Genomic DNA, 10,600 nt, shown 5'->3' with positions numbered 1-10,600 from the left:
TTATTTTTCGCTATATATATAATTTATTTTATATAATTAATAAGAACATATTCAATTATTTTTAGAATTTGATGACGTATTTTTAGATTTTGAAATGATTATTTTATGTATATATATATATATTTTTTATTAACATTGTAATTATTATTATTATTAATGTTATCTTTAGGTTTTTTTTAATTTGTTGTCATTTATCTGGGACAATTACTATTAGAATTTGGTTACATATATTTACGTTTTGAAATGATTATTTTTATGTATGTATATATAATTGTTGTTATTATTATTATTATTATTATTATTAATGTTATCTTTAATTTAGTTTTAGTTTTTTATTATTTGTTGTCATTTATCTAAGACTATTACCTTTTTTTAATAATATAAAAAATAAAACTTATTTTTACAAATTAAATGTAATTGTATCTATTTATATAATAATAATAATAATAATAATAATAATAATAATATAATATATATATATATATATATATATATATATATATAATATATTATTGTAATTATTATTGATGTTATCTTTAATTTAGTATAAAAATTTAATGTAATTGTATCTATTTATTTATTGATAATGTTATCTTTAATTTAGTATAAAAATTTAATGTAATTGTATCTATTTATATTATAATAATAAATAATGAAATTATTTTTAAAATTTGATTACATGTATTTACATTTTTAAATTCTTATTTTTATGTGTATATATTTGTATTATTATTGTAATTATTATTATTAATCCTATCTTTAATTTAGATATTTTTCATTTGTTGTCATTTAGGACTATTACTATTTTTTTTAGGGCTGTGAAACGATTAATCGCATACAAAATAAAATTTTTGAGTTTACCTGATATATGTGTGTGTACTGTGTGTAATTATGTATATATAAATACACACAATTTAATGTATATGTTTAAGAGAAACATGTTATTTATGTACAAAATATTTTTATTTATATATAAGTTATATAAAATTATTTCTTAATTATTTCTTAAATATATAAATGAATGTGTTTGTATTTATATATACATACTTACACACAGAACACACGCATATATTAGGCAAACTCTAACTTTTATGCGATTAATTTTTTGACCGCGATACTATTTTTTAAATAATAACTCAAATTAAAAATTATTTTAAAAAAAATTAAATGTAATTTTATCTATTTATATCTAATTAATAAAAAATTATTAAATTATTTTTAGAAGTTAATTACATATTTTTTCCATTTTAAAATATTTTTATGTGAATATATGTATATATATTTGTATTTATTGTAATTATTATTATTAATCTTATCTTTAATTTAGATATTTTATTTTTTTAATTTGTTGTCATTTATGTAGGACTATTACTGTTTTTAATATATAAAATTATTTTTTAAATTAAATGTAAATTTATCTATTTATATATAATTAATAATAAATTATTAAATTATTTTTAGAATTTGATTACATATTTTTATATTTTAAAATGATTATCTATTATCTATTTTCTTAATTAAATCTTCTATTATCTACTGGTATATAATTTTGAATGCATTAGTGTATTTGCTGTCAGCTTTGAGAATGTCTTGTCAAAGAACACTATTAAAGCTGATTAATAGAGTAGTTCATAAAGAAAGGTTACACTTGTACAGAGTAATTTTGCTGTATCATTGTGTTTGGAAAGGCTGTAGTTGATGAGATTCAGCAGCAGGTGGCGCTCTTATACTGTAATACACGTGGCTGAGGCACATTCTGCAGGTCATGATGACTTGCAGGAGTTTGTTTTTTTGGAAATAAATCATCTGAGGCAGAAATAAAGCACACCATCCATAATCCAGTTTTATTTTCATTATAAATTAATGTGCACTGAAACTTGATTTTGTAGAACATTTCATTTCCAAAGTGCGCTGTCTGAAACTTTAGGTTCAAGAAATGTAAAGGTGTTTCAAGTAAACATATTTGGAGAAGAGCGTTGTGTGCTTTGCATAATGCTTTTAAGTAGAGTTTGTTGACACGTCTTAATGCTACTGTAAATCTCCCGATGACTTTGAATGTTGTGCGTTTAAAATGATGGTAATATTTTAAAGCTGGTTTGTGATTGGTTTTCTTTTCGATTTTGACCTTTTTTCTTGCATCCTTGGCATTTTCTTTAACCAGCCTTTAGCTTTATGCTGCAGAAATCTTGCCATGTTGTGTTAATACAGAAACAAAGCTTAAAACCTAAACTTAACTCAAATTTAATTTGTTTTGGGCATTTATAATATTACAAAAGATTTTTTTTATTGTATCGCTCAATTATAAACCTTAAAAACAATTCTAAACATAAAATGCAAAAATAGTTTGTAATGGGCATTTATAATATTACAAAAGATATTTTTTATTATATTTTAATTATAATATTTTAAATATTTTTTTAAATAAATGCGGTTCATTTAAACTTTATTCATCTTTATTCATTTTACTGTTTTAATGTATTTTTAATAAAATAAATGCAGCGTTGCTGAGCAGAAAATAAACCTTAATAACAATTATAAGCTATAAAATGCAAAAATAGTTAGCAGAAATAGCACTATAATATTACAAAATATATTTTATTTTATTTCAATTCTAATATTTTAAATCAATATTATATTGTAAAATAAATGCTGTTCTTTTGAACTTTATTCATCAAAAATTTTTGGAAAATAAAATGTAAATTTACCAAATTGGCTCTAGTAATGGCTGCAGAAAATTCAGCTTTGTATCGCAGGAATGAATTACATTTTACAATATATTCAAATAAAAAGCACCTGTTTTAAATTGTAATAATGTTTCACAATTTTACTGATTTTACTGTATTTTTAATCAAATAAATGCAGCATTGCTGAGCAGAAAATAAACCTTAACAACAATTATAAGCTATAAAATGCAAAAACAAGTAGCAAAAATAGCACTATAATATTACAATATATATATATATATATTTATTTTTTATTTCAATTGTAATATTTTAAATAAATATTATTTTATAAAGCAAACACTGTTCTTTTGAGCTATATTCATCAAAAAATCTTGCAAAATAAAATGTAAATTTAGCATATTGACTCTAGTAATGGCTGCTGAAAATTCAGCTTTGTATCACAGGAATAAATTACGTTTTCAATATATTCAAATAAAAACCAGCTTTCTTAAATTGTAATAATATTTCACAATTTTACTGTTTTTACTGTGTTTTTAATCAAATAAATGCAGCATTGCTGAGCAGAAAATAAACCTCATCAACAATTATTAACTACAAAATGCAAAAATAGTTAGCAAAAATAGCACTACAAAATTTGCAAAAATATATTTTGCATTTTATTTAAATTATAATATTTTAAATAAATATTATTTTGTAAAACAAATGCTGTTCTTTTCAACTTTTAAACCTTAACAACAATTATAAGCTATAAAATGCAAAAATAATTAGCAAAAATAGCACTATAATATATTTTTCATTTTATTTCAGTTATAATATTTTAAATAAATATTATTTGGTAAAATAAATAGTTTTTTTTTTTTTTTACTTTAATTATGAAAAAATCTTGAAAAACAAAATGTAAATTTTGCATATTGCATATTGAAAATTCAGCTTTTTATCACAAGAATAAATTACATTTCACAATATATTCAAATAAAAAGCAGCTATCTTAAATTGTAATAATATTTCACAGTTTTACTGTTTTTACTGTGTTTTTAATCAAATAAATGCAGCATTGCTGAGCAGAAAATAAACCTCATCAACAATTATAAGCTATAAAATGCAAAAATAATTAGGAACAATAGCACTATAATATATTTTTCATTTTATTTCAAATATAATATTTTAAATAAATTATCTGGTAAAATAAATAAATTTTTTATACATTTTATTCATGAAAAAATCTTGAAAAACAAAATGTAAATTTTGCATATTGAAAATTCAGCTTTTTTTATCACAAGAATAAATTACATTTCACAATATATTCAAATAAAAAGCTTAAATCTTAAAATCTTAAATTGTAATAATATTTCACAATTTTACTGTTTTTAAGCAAATAAATGCAGTGTTGCTAAGCAGAAAAAAAAACTTCTTTTAAAAAATTACAAAACCCCCCAACTATTTGAACAGTAGTGCAAATATAACACTATAGTAAAAAAAAAAAAAAAAAAAAATAATGACATTGCACATAAATTAACAACCTAAAACAGTATAAGTTGCTTAAAAGATCAGTTGTAATAATTCATTGTAATATGTCAGTTTGAGTATGGCGAGTCATTTTATTGCAATAACAGTTCATAATATTTGGTGAGCAGAAGAGACTTCTGTAGTGCATTTTTTTTTAAATCATAGATCATAAAGTATCGTGTGACTGACTGTAAGAGCACCTGTTCTTCACTGTTTGACTGATGATCTGTCAGTCAATCGTCATGACGGGCGTTAGTAACCCGTCAGAAATCAGGTAATACAGCCGTCATCTGCTCTCGATCTCACCCGTCTGACCCGTCTGAAGACAGCGGAGATCAGAAAGCACGACGGGAAGATCTGGACGGCGTGTCACGCGATCGATCACATCTCAGGTTCCCGTTAAAGCGCGTGACGGCATTAATGCCGCAGTTGAGCGCTCGAACGTTTTTATGGACTTTTCCTCTGGATTGACTTCAGAGCCGCGTGTCAGAGTGACTTATGGGCTGAGACCCGCTCCAGAGCCCAGCTGGCATCCATCAGGCCAATGAAAGCGGTAATTGGGCAGCATTTGAAGGCTGGTATTTGTAATTAAGTCGCTGGAGCCGTGATTTCGGCCCGTATAAAGGCGGCATTGAGCAGAGGCGTTAAGCTGTTTCTGCTGAGTTTTGCATGTGTGCAACTCAACACCCTCATCAAAGCGTTCCTCTGATCTCAGATCAGGCCTGCTGGATGATTTTCATTTGGAGAATCGGCCTGTTTGTGTTTCTCAGCTCGACTCCCGCTGGGATAATGATGCTGCTGATTCACACACATCATGTTTGATATTAGATTGATTTCACAATCGTAAAGTGGACTCTACAGCATTTTTCTTCCGAACTTAAATACCCGCGTGTAAATGTGCATAAACACATTTTTTATGATGGGTCTTGAAAGGTGAAATAATTGTTTAAGTGTTTCTAATTTTATTTCAGATAAAATTGGATTTACAAACAACACATTTAATTTGTGTAAAATATTCTGAAGATATTTTTGGAAGTAAAACACATCAATAAGGCTACTTTTATTATTTACTGCAAAATATTTTGTTATTAAAAAGGCATGTAGTTTTACAGAAAAATTGTTTTAGTAATTGAAAAATACTAATCATCTTTATAATTTGTTTATGTGGCATTCAAAGAAGTTTCATTAGTTTATTATTTTTTAATATGCTTTGGAGTTACTATAAAAGTATTTATTACTTTTTATTATAATTTTAGTTTTCATTTTATAAGATTTAGTCATTTTTATGTGGCTTGTGGTTTTATTTTTTATTTCTGTTTTTACTCATTTAGTAATTTAATCTTATTTTATTTCAGCTAATTGCCAAAGCAACTTTTCTATTTTCATTTTCCATTTAATATTTTTATTTATTTATTCTGCTATTAGTTTTATTTTAGTTTAAAAAATATTTTCAAAGTTTTAGTTTTAATGTGCTTTTTTTCATTAGTAAACTTTTTTTTATTTGTTATTTTAGTTTTAGTATTTTTTTAGTCATTTAAACATATTTTATTTCAGCTAGTTGCCAAAGCAACTTTCCTAATTTTCATTTTCCATTTAATATTTTTATTTATTTTTTTAATCTGTTAGTTTTTTCAGCTGTATGTTAGTTAATGTGCTTTTTATTTATTTTTCTTTTACTAGTAAACATTTCTATTTTTGTTTTAATTTATTTAAGTTTTAGCATTTTTAGTAATTTAAATGTATTTTATTTCAGCTAGTTGCCAAAGCAATATTTCTACTTTTCATTTACATTTTTCATTTAATATTTTTTTTTCATCTGTTAGAAAATATTTTTTATATTTTCAATAGTTTATTTTTAATAGTTTGTTTTTATGTTCTTATTTTGTATTTTTTTTAAAATTAATTTTTCAATTTTAGTAATTTAGTAATTTAATCTTATTTTATTTCAGCTAGTTGCCAAAGCAATATTTCTAATTTCTGTTTACATTTAAAATTAATATTTATTTTTTAATCCATTAGTTTCATTTTCAGCTTTATTTTTGTTTAAAAATATTTTTAATAGTTTTAATGTTTATATGTGCTTTTTTAAAATTTTTTTATTAGTGAACATTTCTATTTTTATTTAAATTTCTTTTAGTTTAAGTATTTTTAGTAATTTAATCTTACTTTAATTCAGCTAGTTGCCAATGCAGCATTTCTAACTTTTTTAATTAACATAAAATACTTTTAATACACTTAAAAAAAACCAACAATTTTTACCCAGTAATTGCTAGTAAATATCACAAAAAATTTGCAAGTAAGTATTATCTTCTAAAACATACTTAAATGTTTTATTTTCAACTTAGAAAGATGCTTTTATATATACAGTGTTTTATTTAATAACACTTGTTTATTGCAAACTTTTTGTAAAGTTAAACTGGAATTTTGTCTTCTTTTGATGAAAGACTTGTGTTGCGCACTTTAGACGTCTGTAGTTAACATTATATAATTGAATTACGAATACATCTGAACCACAAAACACACAGTCAGTCAAATATCATCCAGTAATGTCTTTTTTTAAGAGCTCCTGCGTGTCTGAGGTTCAGTTCGAAGCATACGTTTAATCGTTTTTCCCATGCACCCGTGACGTCTTTGCTGCCGGCATCAGATGATCGTATTCAGAGCTCCAGCACATGCTGTGCTCATAAATGAGTGATACTGAAACAATATTTGTGCTTTGACATGCGGGCTATTCAGAGCAGAGGTCAGATATGGCAGCGCTCTGCTATATTTGTTTTTATGATGCCATATTTCGTGTTTATGTGGAAAGCGGCGCTGCTGAAGATTCATGCGGCTGTCACTGACGTCTTATTGCAGCAGAGTCTCGTCTCGTGTAGTTTTCACATGTTCGCTGTGTTTCTGATGTCTCTGTGTTTTTCATGAGGACGGCCGTGTCAGAATGGAATGTCTGCATTGCAACAATGTAGCAACCTCTTAGCAACCGTTCAGAACTCCATAGCGACTCCAAAGCAACTTGCAATGTTTCTTTACTGTAACAGTTTTTTTAGTGTGAAGAAGTAACAATGAAGACAATGCTAGAAAACATCAAAGACGAGCATAAAGTAAAGGCAGAACCAAAGTTGTGCAGGAACATTTTTTCTATGATGCTTACCAAAGGGAAAAATTATAATTGTTTGCATGATGCTCCACATTTTATTTTGCATGCTATACATTTAATTTGTGAAATATTAAAAATATGACTTGGGCTACCTTTATAATTTACTGTAAAATATTATATATTTAACAATACATTTTATAAATATAATTTGTTTTAAAATATTAAAATATTTAATATTTTAATATTTTATATATAAAAAAAATCAAATATTTATTAATTTATGTAATTTGTGTATTTAATATATTTTTCTATATTTTTATAAGTAATAAATATATTAATCATCTTTATAATTTATGCTATGTAGCATTTAAAGAAGTCCCATTTCAGGATTAACAAAAAAGTTGTGTTGTATAAAATAATAAAAGGCTACTTATAGTTTAATGTAAAATATTAAAATATTTAATATTTAATAATGAATGTACTTTTGCTACATATATATATATATATATGTATATATGTATATATATATATATATATATATATATATATATATATATATATATATATAAAAGTAAAAATATATTTAGATATTTTTATAAGTAATACATATATTAATCACCTTTATTTGTTTATGTAGCATTCAAAGAAGTCTCGTAGCATTAGCAAGTTACCATTTCAGATTTTTTTTTTAATTAACAATGCATGCATTTTATTAAATATTTATAAATATTTATTTTTAAAAAAAATATTAAAATATAAACTAATCTAATATTTTATATAATAAACATATATTAATCATTTATACATTTATTTAATTTTTTTTTTAAATTAATGCAGTTTTATTAAATATTTATAAATATTTATTTTTAAAAAAAATATTAAAATATAAACTAATCTAATATTTTATATAATAAACATATACAATATTTATACATTTATTTAATTTTAATTAATGAAATAATTCAAGATAAAATATATTAAAAGATATTAAGACTTGTGTTATGAGAAAGCTTATATGTATAATAAAAATATAAAATATTTATTCATTTATTTAATGTTTTAATATTTTTCTATATTTTTTATAAGTAATAAATGTATTAATAATTATTGTCTTTATAATTTATGCTATGCAGCATTTAAAGAAGAACTTATGGTAGCATAAGTTACCATTTCAGAATTAAAAAAAAAAAAAAGAGTTGTGAGCACACTAAAAAGTGCATGAATGTATTTTTGGTTAAAATAATAATAAATAAAAAGTATTAAAATATTGTGAAGATATTTCATAGGTAAAAAGCATAAGTTAGGCTACCTATAATTTACTGTAAAATATTTTATATTTAACAATACATGTACTTTTTCTAAAAATATATATATATATATATATATATATATATATATATCATAAGTAATGAGTAATGATGCTGAAAATTCAGCTTTGAACCTGAGAAATAAATTACATTTTGCAATCCATTTACATAGAAGACAGCTATTTTAAATCATAATAATATTTTGCTATTTTACAGCATTTTTGATCAGACAAATGCAGCCCTGATGAGGCATAAGATGCTTAAATGTAAAAAGGACTGATGTCGATTTGAAATGAATCTGAGATGTCATGAGTTATGAAATCGTTCCGTTTAGCCTGAGAGGAATGTCTTGAAGTGTTCTGCTAAGACACACATGCAACCGTTTCGGCACGACAGCGCATCAATCTGAGCTCGAGAACAGACATCTGTGTGAAATATTCCAGCGGGCCGACTGCTGTGCTGTCTTTGGAGGGACTGTCGAAAACAGCCCTGAGAAAGGCTTTGAGACGCGATGCCAGACCTGATTTAAACACCTCAGCGGGGAGAACTTGGACTGCAGTTTCGACCCGAAGCACGAACATCCTAAATACTCTCTAAATTACGGTGTGCGTCTGTGGCCGAGGCCTGCTTGTGTTTGTGGAGCGCTTGTTGAGACTTCATTTATCTTACTCACTGCACATGTGTTCGCCGCTAAGAGTTTCCATGTGTGCACGTGTTCAGATGTGTGTGTGTTTGTGTATTTGTTTCCAATCTGTGGCTAATTTTCAGCCTCTGCAGACTTGGAGAAAGCGGCCCGTCATTAATCACCTGCTCTTAATGCTTCAGAGGCTTTAAAACAACCGTGTAGCTTTGCACATTTCGTCGCTTCGCTCGCAAGTCGTTCCAGACCGGACTGTGCGTTTCTACTGTGTTAAACAGACGCATTTTAATCTCTCGTTTTCAATTTAAACTTGCTCAGAGCAGCCTAGCAACCGCATGGCAACGCGGTCTATTTTGTGGGACACAGAAGCGCAGCTGTAATGATTCTGTAAACAGGCCTTCAGAGTGAACGATCGTCTGTGTATCATCTGCGTTATTTGTGTTGACGACAGGATTATTAATGCACGACTGGCTTTCGCTCTTCTAATATGTGTGAGAGTGTTTAGTTTTGTCTGTTTGTGTATCTTTGGTGATTTACACTAAACACAAATCACCCTAATCGGTATCTTCGTCTCGCTTTCCAGTAAACAAGATAGAATTAAAGGAATAGTTCAGCCAGAAATGAAATGCGCTCACCTTCAGGCCATCTGAGATGTAGATGAGTTTGTTTCTTCATCAGATTTAGAGAAATGTGTCATTGCATCACTTGCTCAACAATGGATGTGAATGGGTGCCGTCAGAATGAGAGTCCAAACGGCTGATAAAAACATCACAGTGATCCAAACCACTCCAGTCCATCAGTTCACATCTTGAGAAGACAAAAGCTGTGTGTTTGTAAGAAACAAATTATTATGTAGACGTTTGTGATTCATGTACGCGTTCTGAAGTCCAGAACTGAATCAAATGATTTGTGAACCCAGAACAAAGTCCCAAACCGAATCAAATGATTTGTGAATCCACAACAAAGTCCCGAACCGAATCAAATGATTCGTTAACCCACAACAAAGTCCCGATCTGAATCAAATGATTCATGATCCACGCTTTGAAGTCCCGATCTGAATTAAATGATTCGTGATCCACGCTTTGAAGTCCCGATTTGAATCAAATGATTCGTGATCCACACTTTGAAGTCCCGACCTGAATAACGATTTGCATTCAATAATTTCAGATCAGGACTTGGATTGTGAATCATTTGACTCAAATCAGAACTTCACGTATTGCAAATCATTTGATTTAGATCTGTATGGGTTTGTGAATCTTTTCGCAATTGGAGTGATTTAAATCAAATGATTCGCGATACGCAATTTGAAGTCCCGATCTAAACAAAATGATTTAAGATTTGGAAGACAAATGATTCACGATCTGTG

The sequence above is a fragment of the Labeo rohita genome, chromosome 12, assembly GCF_022985175.1.
Source record: "Labeo rohita strain BAU-BD-2019 chromosome 12, IGBB_LRoh.1.0, whole genome shotgun sequence".
NCBI lineage: Eukaryota > Metazoa > Chordata > Actinopteri > Cypriniformes > Cyprinidae > Labeo > Labeo rohita.
Note: the sequence above shows the minus strand (reverse complement) of the source record.